The sequence below is a fragment of the Ammodytes marinus genome (assembly GCF_949987685.1).
Source record: "Ammodytes marinus genome assembly, chromosome: 4".
In the NCBI taxonomy this organism is placed as follows: domain Eukaryota; kingdom Metazoa; phylum Chordata; class Actinopteri; order Uranoscopiformes; family Ammodytidae; genus Ammodytes; species Ammodytes marinus.
The window spans coordinates 28,958,622-28,971,121 of NC_137233.1; positions in this window are offsets into that span (position 1 = coordinate 28,958,622).

Consider the following 12,500-nt stretch of genomic DNA (forward strand, 5'->3'; position numbering starts at 1 on the left):
CTGGTGTTTCCTCCCCATTAACTATCTTACCTCTGCACTACTATCTGTGTTTATGTGGATGTATGCACTATGTACAGCACTTTGGACAGTGCAAACTGTCATAAATGTGCTTTTATAAATACATTTTACTTACTTACTTACTTATAACTCACCCAGGCCCTTTGGCACAAACCACCCCAATCCCAGACATTTGGATAATAAGCATGATGCAGCAATTTAGGGCTGACATTGTGCTAACTGTATAGACTCAAAATGTAGCATACCAAAGCACTAAAACATGTGTCAAATGTTTTCAAACTTGTCTATAATTGTTCAGACACAATAATCAAAAAACCTTGATCATGGAAATTTTACTTTGAAAGGCAAAACACAGTTTTTTGAGCTTAAATGTGCTTATATCTTATTCCTTGTGTCTCCCTTCTTTACAGGATGAGTCAAATGGATGGCTCTTCTTAAATATGTGGTCACATTTCCAATTTCTTCCACGGTTTTCTAGAAACAAGGGGTGGCACAACTTCCAAAATGCACAACTTAGGCCACTCTCCCCCATAAAATATTTTTTTTATTATAATTTTTTTTAATATAATTCATAATTCAATGCGGGCCGCCAGATATGGCTTACTGGCTTAGAGGTTATCTAACCTAGACTTACCTAAAGTCACCGGAGAAATCACTGTGCGAACCACCATTGTTCCTGTGGCCAGAAATCAAAAGCCCTCTGTTTAAATGACTACAGCCCAGTTCAGACCAAAGATTCGCCTTGCAACTGCTTGCGACGAGACGGTTTTAGAACGTCGCGGGGGATAAATCGCAGCAGTGTGAACTGCTCGTTGCAGCGCGTTGCAAGCCGTTGCAAGGTGTCACAGAAGATTCAACATGTCAAATCGCAAGGTCCAGTTTTAGAACGTTTCGGCGGTCTCGTCGCAAGGAGTTGCAGTTGCAAGCAGTTGCAAGGCGAGTCTTTGGTCTGAACTGGGCTTACCGCCCCGTAGCTCTTATATCGGTCATCATGAAGTGCTTCGAGCGGATAGTCAAAACCCACATCACCTCTTCTCTGCCTTACACCCTGGATCCTTTACAGTTCGCCTACAGGCCAAACAGATCTACTGACGACACCATCGCCCTCACCCTCCACACTGCCCTCTCCTATGTGAGAATGCTTTTTATTGACTATAGCTCAGCATTCAATACTATAGTGCCCTCTAAACCTCATCACCAAGCTCATGGACCTGGGACTGAACACAGCCCTGTGCAGCTGGATTCTGGATTTCCTGACGGGCAGACCCCAGGCTGTGAGGATAGGCAACAACACCTCCTCCACTCTGACTCTCAGTACTGGAGCACCGCAGGGCTGCGTGCTCAGTCCTCTCCTCTACTCACTGTTTACGCACGACTGTATGGCCACACACAGCTCAAATAGAATAATTAAGTTCACTGACGACACCACAGTCATCGGCTTAATCTCCAACAATGACGAGACAGCCTACAGGGAGGAGGTGAGGGCCTTGTCAACATGGTGCCATGACAACAACCTCCACCTCAACGTCACCAAAACAAAGGAGCTCATAGTGGACTATAGGAAGCTGCAAGGAGGAGAGCATGCCCCCATCCACATAGATGGGGCTGCAGTAGAGAGAGTCAGCAGCTTCAGGTTCCTTGGAGTACACATCACTGAGGACCTGTCCTGGTCACACCACACTGACACTGCTGTTAAGGCAGCAAGACAGCGGCTCTTCTTCCTCCGCAGACTGAGAAGGTTCGGTATGGGCTCCAGAATACTCTGCAACTTTTACCGATGCACCATCGAGAGTATCCTGACCGGCTGTATCACCAGCTGGTATGGAAACTGAAACAACCGCGACCGCAAAGCTCTGCAGAGGGTCATTCAAACCGCAAAGCACATCACCAGGTCTGATCTGCCATCCATACAGGACCTCTACACCCAAAGATGTTGGAGAAAAGCACAGAGCATTCTCAAGGACCACAGCCACCCTAGCCAGGAACTGTTCCCTCTGCTACCGTCAGGCAGACGGTATCGGAGCATCAAAACCAGAACCACCAGGTTCAAGAACAGCTTTTTTCCGAGCAGCACAAGAATGTTAAGTCCCTTAACTGCTGTCTGAGACACTATATATATATATATATATATATATATATATATATATATATACAGTGCTGTGAAAAAGTATTTGCCCCCTTCCTAAATTCTTCTGTTTTTGCTTGATTGTCACACTTGCTTGTTTCAGATCATCACATAATTTAGAATTTAAGACAAAGACAACTCAATTGAAATCAGAATACAGCTTTTGAATTTTAATTATTTTTATTGAATGTAAATAGTTAACCACGTGAAAAAGTATTCGCCCCCTAAACCCAATAACTGGTTTTGCCACCCTTGGCCGCAACAACTGCAACCAAATGTTTGTGATCACTGGCAATGAGTCTTTTACATCGCTCTGGTGAAATTGTGGCCCTATCTTCTTTGCAGAATTGTTTTAATTTGGCCACATTGGAGGGTTCTCAAGCATGAACTGCCTGTTTAAGGTCACCCCACAGCATCTCAATCGGTTTTAAGTCCGGACTTTGACTAAGCCACTCCAAACATTGAATTCTGTTTTTTCTGAGACATTCAGAGGTGGACTTGCTGGTATGTTTGGGATCATTGTCCTGCTGCATCACCCAAGTTGTCTCGAGCATGAGGTGACAAACTGATGGCCGGACATTTGCCTTCATGATGTTCTGGTAGAGAGCAGAATTCATAGTTCCATCAATTATGGTAAGCTATCCAGGTCCTGAAGCAGCAAAGCAGCCCCAGGACGAGGACAGTTCATCCTTAAGGTGCGAACACACTGCACACCGCCGCGCGGCGAGTTTACATAGAAAGTCAATGTATTTTGCGCGAATGGGTGGCCGGCGGCGAGCGGTTCACAGAAGTTGAAAAAAAAATATTGAACTTTTTGCCGCTGGCCGCGCCGCGATAGCCAATCAGCGTTGAGCTCCTCCCGACGTCACTCGCTTCGGGACGACGGACAGAGGAAATTAAGATGAATGAAAACATAATAGTCACAGTTTGCTCCCATAAGTTCTGTGAATAGCCTATGTGTCTGTTGCCTGCTGTGTACAGCTATCAGTTTTGCTTTATGAACCAAGTTAGCACCGGTTAGCTTGGGTAAAGCACCATCAGCACAGCAGACTGGTCCCCTCAGCACCGGTCAGCACCTGCGCCAGCATATCCCCACAGAGTAGAGAAGGCTACTCTGTCGGGCGGCGGGCGGCGGACACAAATGAGCCAATATGATCACGCGGCGCGGAACCTGCGATTCGCGCAGCCAACCGCCACGCCGCGGAGTGCATTACGTTGGTACCTTTAGAGTCAAAGAGTGTAGGCTACATAAAGCCATTGTTGTCTGACTGAAGCACTGAGTACACACACAGCAGCCGGACTTCATAACGTGTAGCCTACAGACACAGTAGCCTAATAATCTGTACTTTATATATAAATGTCATATATACAGTTGTGGTCAAAAGTTTACATACACTAGTGAAGATCATGTAGAGCGTGTCAGGGAGGGACCATAGGGGAGGGACCAAAGAGAACAAGTGGAGAGGTTGAGGTATTTGGATTCAAATCTCTATCCCAACTGCTATTTTCTCCCCAAATCATGTACCCCAGCTTTAATCGGGTTCATCGACAATGAAAAAAAAAACTAAAAATGCTAAATTTGTTAACAATGCACAATAACTATAGGCCCGCACTACATATTAATGTTTTCTCAAACCTGTGTTTTTATGGCCAAATGATCCATTAGGTATAAAGGCATGTTGTGATCGTTTACTCGTGGTAACTTTTGAACACCAAACTTCTCACTTTTAAACTTAGACAGTGGGAGTGCATATCCTTATATAGTGAACAGAGGAAGCAAAGAGGGAATTGCATGATGGGATTTTAGAAGAGAAGTAGTATGGGGAACCTATTTGGGAAAGGCAGACAGATAAGAACAGACGGTGTAGTGGAGGGGACTAAGTGGAGAACTAATAGACGGTGTGGGAAAGTGATGAGAAATGAGTTGCAGGTTAAACACCCCCCAGCCACCCTCCTGCCCCCCCCCCACTTCCCCTCTCTAGTTCTCTCCTTCAGCTCTCCTCTGAATATGTGTGACTGACAGGGATGTTAAGTGCCGTTTGACACCAAAGACGGAGGTGACTATGTGAAGGTAGCTATCTGACTGAGAGGTTTTTCCTGTGCTTGAGAATGTGTGTGTGTGTGTGTGTGTGTGTGTGTGTGTGTGTGTGTGTGTGTGTGTGTGTGTGTGTGTGTGTGTGTGTGTGTGTGTGTGTGTGGCAGGACTGGGGTTGTGTAATGAATTAGAGACGTGGGTCCGATTAAAATGACTGGTAATTTCTCCGGGGAGATGAGAGCCTGGAGCAGCATGAATCAAACCGCTGCCAGGATGACTCACCAACACCATCTCCCATACTATCCCCCCACAGACAGAGAGAGAGAGAGAGAGAGAGAGAGAGAGAGAGAGAGAGGGCTGGACAGAGGGGCCCCCAAAGGATAGCATGCCTGGGTGAGGGCCCAGATACATATGGGGGGACACCCTGGGAGACCATGCATGCAGGACAAGTTAGTGTGGGATAAAAGGGGATGCGGCTATAGGTGCTGCTGTCCAAAGAAGAAAGAAAGAGATTGAAAAGGTACTATTAACGTTTATGAAGAAATATAGAGAGATAGAGGTGACAAGTTGATGATGGGGCTGGGAGGATGGGGTTGGGGTTGGGGGTTTGGGGTTGAGGGGGGGTAGTTTGAGGAGCGCAAAAGGAAAGGTCTCAAGCATCACTAGTTTCAATCTGTTCTCGCCGTTCCCACCCCTATCTCTGGTCTCATTGCAGGTGACAGCGGCATGGCTAAATTACCTCCCGCTGGCACTCAAATTAAACAGGGCATATAGTGAGAGTGAGAGGCAGTGAGAAGAAAAGGGGACAGAAAGAGAGAGAGAGAGAGGGAGAGAGGGAGTGTGAGAGTGTATGGGTGTGTGACGTGCGTGTGTGGGTGCTTATGAAAAGAGTGTCCGTGGTCACATTAATGCAATTTCTCTCTGGATCCCTTTCCGTCCTCCCTCAGCCCAGCTCTGGATAATGAGCTAGTGAACACTCTCCTCCCCCCACCCCCCACTCCCCCACTGGGCCTACCTGCTATGCACAAAGGGCTCTGAACGCTATTTTTGGAAGACCCTCTTCTCATTTATTTCCTTGAATTGGTGATGATAATGATCATTGTGGCTTGAGGTGCCATATTCAAATTAACTGCCATTCCTCCAGTGCTATCGGCCCAGCATCACCCTAGCCTTGCACAAAAAAGTGTCCCCGCGCCTCTCCTCTTCCGTCTGCTCCCTCCATTCCTCTCCTTCCCCTCCCTCACCTCTCTCTCTCTCTCTCTCTCTCTCTCTCTCTCCCTGGAAGCAATACAAAGAGCATTGAAGCAGCGCCCGCCCGATATGTTTCCTTGTTGAGCTTATTCAAATCAGGTGTTTGAAAACTAACCTTGTTTGCATTGTAATGTTGCGTGGCGGAGCATCTACAATTGACAATTTACTGATACAGGGCCCTGTAAAGAGGGCTGGGTGCGATTCCCCCGCCTGTAGTTATTCAGATCAGAGTGTAACATGATAGCTTACATGAGTGGGTTTGAATGGAGGTCTAACTAAATAAATTTGATTTGGAAAGGGTGTGTTTGGCAGATTGTGCCACTCACCAGGTGCTGCCACGGATAAAGCAAGCAGTTTATTGTACATAATAGGATGCAAGAATCTTTACATATACATGAATTCTATTAGGCAGCGCTGGCACCGGAGGGAGGCACAAAAGGCAAGCGGCGCTCACTGAGAGGAGGTGAGGGAGCTGCTCACTTCCATCAGTCTGAGAAAGTGATTTGTATTTGTGTGTGTGTGTGTGTGTGTGTGTGTGTGTGTGTGTGTGTGTGTGTGTGTGTGTCTCTGTATGTGTTGTGTGAAAAAAAGGCCATCATGCTGTCACTCTCACTTTGCAATTTTTTAGGAACAAAGAAAATAAAGTGCTTCTGTGAAACAAAACACCTGGGGGATACCTGTCACTGCAGAGATTCCTCTCAGTAGAAAAAAACAGGTGTGTGTGTGTGTGTGTGTGTGTGTGTGTGTGTGTGTGTGTGTTTTTTTAATCTAAGGCTGGCTCAATCCTTGGCTGATATCAGAACGTTTTTGTCACAATATTTGTGCAGCCTGCTACAGTGAATTCAGTACAAGTTTTTTTTCCAAACAGCTTGACTTTTTACTTTTTTAAGTGGAACAGAAGTGATTTCTCCAATCAATCTGTGACACATCCATACGTGGGCATCTGCTTGTTCTATCCACTTGATCTCAGCAGCTGCTGTGGGTAATCTGGTCTGGTCGGGGGCTAATGGCTGACTTGTTTTCTGGTCCAGCTGAGCTCTTAATTACATGATTGGGCTTGTTATGGCCTAATTAAAATGGTGAAACACAGGGCAGGGGGAGAGCCAATGAGTGAAAGAGCAGAGAGAGAGAGAGAGAGAAAGATAGAGAGAGAGAGAGACTAGCTGCACTCACTCCCTCTGTCTCCCTCCCCCCCTTTTTATTAAACGGTTAACCCACGAGGCCCCTATCGCTCCCTCCGTCTGCCCCCGGCTATTTGGAACGGGCCGTGAACTAACGCCATAATCAGCGGGCCTGTACATTTCAATAACACATTTTATCATTTAACCTCTAGTTATACACATCAAGGTGGCAGAGCGGGTTCCATTCGGGGAATTGGGGTAAGTACGGGATACTGTATGTGTGTCGATAGGAAAGTTAAACACAAACACAAAAAATTACCAGCGAGTTATTGCAAGAGCCCGAGGACGCAAGGGGGAAAAAAAAATAAAAAAGTTGACTAAGTTTGTATCAGAAACTAAGACACAAGAGGGAGGGGGGGTTTGGTTAGGGGGGGGGGGCAGCCAGAGAATAAGGCTACGAACAATGTTTTTGTTGTTGAGTTTTTTTTAGAGTATACTTTTGGGTCAATTAACAATAAAGATCAATTGATATCTCCTTATCCCTTTCTTCTGTGATTTTCTGTGGCCCGCGGTGATGAGATAAATATTTATGAAGGCTGAAAGTCCCCTGCCTCTCCTCCTCGTGTCAAACGCTCAGCATGATCAAAGGCATCGGCCCCCCAAAAAACACACCACACACTCAAAGCATCAAGGCTCTGTTGGCATTGTTTTTCTTCTATCCCACAGCTCAAACACAGAAAAACTGAACATCAACCGCCCCTTCCCCTCCTTCTCCTCCCATCACCCTCCATAAGAGATAGAGAGAGAGAAAGAGAGAGAGAGAGAGAGAGAAGAGGGGAGGAAAAAGCAGTCACAGATAGGTTTGGGACCAATGCACTGTCGCTTTAAGATAAAATATTCTATCTTCTACATCATAATTATCTCCTTAAGGTAGAAATATTAGCATATCCACCAATCTTATTATCTGAGAAATTGGCTCATTAAGTCGGCTGGCTCCCCTTGCGCCCACCTTGTTCTCCATTGTCCATACTTCATCAGAGAGGGAAGGCTGCTGAGGGGCATTCTGACTGACAGGAGGCACACACACACACACATGATGCACTCAGAGCCAGGGCCTCTGTGGGGACAGGCCCGGGCCAGCACACGCTAAAGGGACAACGCTCTGATGTTTTCCTGCCAGCTGAGAAGATGTACAGAATAGATAGAAGGCATCCTCCTCACTGCAAGCCCAAGTCGCCGCAGCTCTGAAACAAGCTCTCTCCCTCAAGACCAAGGGGGGGGGGGGAGGAGGGGGACTGAGATATGCTGTGACATAGTGCCGCTTCAACAATGCATTGTGATTACAGAGTTTCTGAGCATTTAGTCGGTCATTCGGTGAAAATTGATCGCAAAAACACAGCTTGCAGCAAGATGAAAATAAAGTTGGCCGCACATCATGGTTTGACCTTCCTAAATTGTGCCTCACGTGGCTGGCTGTGAGGGGAGGCTGCCCGTGTGTGACCCTGCCATGGGGAGGAGGGCCAAAACCCCGGGCAGAGACAGTGTTCAAAGCCCAATTTATGGTCTTAAAGAGCAAAGCATATGCTTAGTAATCAGAAAGACAAGCTTTCCAAATTACATTTTTGCCGTGCTATTAGATATTAATGAGATGCCGGAGAATAGCCGTGGTCTTCTAATCTGCAGGATTTTAATCCCTAGATTGAAACCTGACACCCGTGGAGACTAATGAAATCATCCTTTTAATCCAGGGAAATGTCCCCCATAAGCCCACAGCTTTACAGAGCCACGGGACGCATGGCGCGCCGTGCAGTGGACAACACACTGCAGGATAAGTTTGGGCAGAGGTAGAGGAGTCAAGGGAAAAATACAGAGCTTTGTAGAAGTAAAAAAACAATAATAATTAAATAAAATAATTTATAAATCTCAGACAAACAGCGAAGAAAAGATTGGTGTGTCTGAAAAGGCTGGAGGTTGCAAAAAATTATAGTGCAGCAATGGTGTGTGATTAAAGATGAACCAATCTTTTTGACATTTCTCCAGAACAGAGAGATGCTTCCACACAATGCAGGAGCTCCCTCTCCCTCCCTCCCCCTCCCTCTCTCTTTTCTCTCTCTCTCTCTCTGTGGCGGTGTGGGATTGAGTTGTTAATTAGAACCGTGGCCAGGCCAAATGAATTCAGACCTTCTTCCTTCTGTAATGGCGCCGCAGACCGCAAGCTGTGGGCTTTAATTCTCCTCTCATCAGTCTGATGGAAAAATCACCTCACTGCCATTCAGCGCTGCCACTCATTAACCAAGCCAAGAAAAGGTGATTGGCACAATGGACAATTTTTATTATGTATTTTTTTTCTTCTCTCTTGTCTTTTTCTCTCTCTTTTCGTTGGATGGCCCCCATGTGCATATAAATCATTGTGTAAGAAAAATGTGTGCATTCACTACGAGTGACCAGAAAAATATCATGTATAGCTGTACAAAATCATGTGTAATTTGTGTGTCCTTTTTTTCCATACCAAGAGGTAAAAAAAATTGTCTGAATTAGCAGAGTGGTGTATTTATGAGAATCAAGTGAACAAATTGAAAAAAACAGGAGCCATTCAAAAAAATAAAAATTGGTATATGAGCATACTGTGTGTGTGTGTGTGTGTGTGTGTGTGTGTGTGTGTGTGTGTGTGTGTGTGTGTGTAAGAACCTAAAAATTCTTATACAGGTGACGGTTGCTCGGCTTGTGTGTATACACAGGCCACGTGTGAGGCACAAGGGTCGAGTTGCGATATGCTTAACAGCCAATTTACAAAGGTCAGGTGAGAGGGATCAAACGGGTTGGAAGATCACACCTCCACACACTCCTGAATGAGAAACAATCCTCCCTCCAAAGGTCAGCCAGACGCAACCAAGGATTAGAATAACAGAGCAGGCCTTCCACTCCTCCCTTCCTCTACCTCTCCTCTCCTTCATCCACCTCTCTCCTCTCCACAGGAGGGCACACAGGAACAAGAACAAATCACCACTCTTCATCATTCATTTCACTTTCCTCATCTTCGTTTTATCACATAATCTTAGAGAGCGTCTCTGTGCGTCCATCTGCACATTCGCTATCAATATTTCACAATAGGCTATTATTAAACCCAGCTGGTCACAGAACTGAATTACTTCTTATAACACCTCTCCTGAGCCTATATCATTTTTTTTTTTTTTTTTTTTTATAAAATAATATTGAATGTGATGTATGATTGATTTCCCAATGGTCTTTATTATTTCTCCAAAATGTGATTAGCATTTTTAAGCATTTTCATTTTCCCCTTAACTTTTAATTAAAAAATAAAATAAAATGACCCAACAAAGATTAGCTCTGGCCATGTAGATTTATAGTTTTGAGCGCCACTGCTCTGTTCATAAATCTAAAAAGATCATAGTCGTCCATTGCAAGGCAATGGGAGTGTGTATTCGAAGTGGCTCACAAGTTGAGCATAGGATAACAACATATATGTGTCCAAAAACATACACGTGACTTAGAAAATACATGAACGACAAATGCACATCATCTTTATGGCTAAATGGTGTGTTTGTGAGTGTATGTGTGTTCATACAAATTCAAAATGTAAACAACTACAGAGAGATTTTGGGGTTTTATGATCCTTGCTATAGAAAATTTCCTTCAGTGTGATTCAATTACTTTAAAACAAAAACACTGATAAAAACAATTGCCGTTGTAAATGAAGAGGGGAAGCAGCAGAAACATCAGCAGCATGGTTCAGGCTGCACCAGACTCTGTGCACAACAACAGGGGGCAGTGTTGGGTCATACTAAACACCAAGCTCTCTTTATTTCTTTTTCTCTCTCTCTCTCTCTTTCTCTGGCCAGAGTCCAGTCTAACCACCTCTCAGGATTAATTACACTTTTTCAATTAATGTTCTAATGAGAGCTGCTGGTGCAGAAGTCTGATAAGGCAGTTAGGGAGTGAATGAGAGAGAGAGAGAGACACACACACACACACACACACACACACACGCACATAGACGGACAGAGAGATGTACTAACTACAATGATGGATGGGACATAACGGAAGCTGATGGAGTTGATACGGTGTGTGGACAGTATAGCAGAGATCGGTTTGCCCAACGTTGGACATGAGACGGACAGAAAAGCACATGAAAATCCCAGATGCAGAAGTACATACTAAATGTAATTAAAAACACACACAAGCAGTGTGTTGTGATGGGGATACTTGCTTTGGTGACACAAACGCACACTTCTGCAAACTGGGTTTCCATGGTAATGAGCTCAACTGGTGCAGAAGGGGGGGGGGGGGACCTCACACATACACATGCATGAACTTTGCCGGCACGCACCAGGGGACCTGTCAAGTATAAATTAGTGCTGCTGATGTGTCACAAGATGCCCCCGAAGGTCATTAATTGGTCAGTGATTGGAGGTTGGCATGTCATTTATGTGAAGATAATTTGCATAAGGCAAGCAGAGTACTTTCTCCTCAAAAAAGCATTTGACATATTCTATATGTTGAAGTCCACACTTACCACAGTATAGGGCTTTTCTTCTTTTTCCCACCCAGTGAAGCGACAGTCTGCTTCTGAGCTTTACCTTTCAGCACACACCAAACACTGCAAGACAAAGCGTTGGGAAAAGAGCGCACGTTCCTTTTTATTAATCCACAGTTCAGTGTGATAAATTCAGTGCATTTTTATCTGAATGCGCTGCTTCAAGGCCTCATACCCCGGCAGCAATCCATAATATAATTAGTTATTGTTGAAAATATTTTCATCCGAATGAACATTCCTGGAGCCTTTACCATTTTCTTACAAGTTGATATGGGGGAAAAAAATGAATATGCATGACTATCCCATCAAATACAAGTACATTCATATTATCATTTTAAATTGAGGCAAAGGCAAAGAGAGAATTACTTCATTTTGAATGGATGGAAATAAAAAAAAAATCAAGGGATCAAGATGATCTGATGAATGGTAAAATAGGCCCATTGTTTAAAAACAGATTGAGAAAGGTCAGGGGAGAAAGAAAAGGAAAATCCCTGACTTTTTTTTGACGACATCCTTTTGAAAGTGTGGAGGCTCCATGAGGACAAAGGAGAAGGTTTTGCAGTGTGTGTGCATGTGAGATAGACAGACCTAGAGAGAGAGAGAGAGAGAGAGAGAGAGAGAGAGAGTGAGAGTGTAGAAATACAGTTTTTAATTTAAAAAACGCTGAATGTGATTCTAACTCTCACTAATCAGAGCAAACCATTACATTACATTTTACACTTTTAAAAGATAATACGAATTAATAGTGTCCTGTCTGTGTGTGCATTAGTTAGAAGTTTGTTAAATTAGAACACCATTTTATCCCATGTACTTACATAGTCTCCACCAAAGGAGAGTATGAAAGTATGAGTGTGAGAGATTGCTTTTCTCTGCTGCTGCTGCTGCTGCTGCTCTCTCTCTCTCTTACACTCACACACACACACACACACACGCACACGCGCACACACATACACACGCACACTTTTGTTTCTCCCTCTGTTTCATTCTCTTTCTCTCTCTTTTACTCTCTCTCTCTCTCTCCGTCTCATTGCCCCATAACCACAGAGAGATGAGTTCAAGCCACCATTAAAGCGTTAAAAATTTAAATATAAAAAAAGAAGAAAAAAAAACCTTAACGCTCTTTTTAATTAAAAAGGATCCTAATAATCCACATCATATTATACGTCGCAGATTCATCGGTCAATTTAATAACAGTGAGGCTTTTGGATCTTAATATCTCTGCTACCAGGTTTCCTTCATAACTGAGAGCCCGTGTTAATTACAGCAGAGCCTAATGGTGGGGAATATTCAGGGCCTCTCCGTGTTTTGATAAATGGCTTTCCACTAAGATTTATTCCTAATTATCTCATTTGTCTTTCTCCATTACTTTTTATAGCTTAAATTTATGAAGTCATT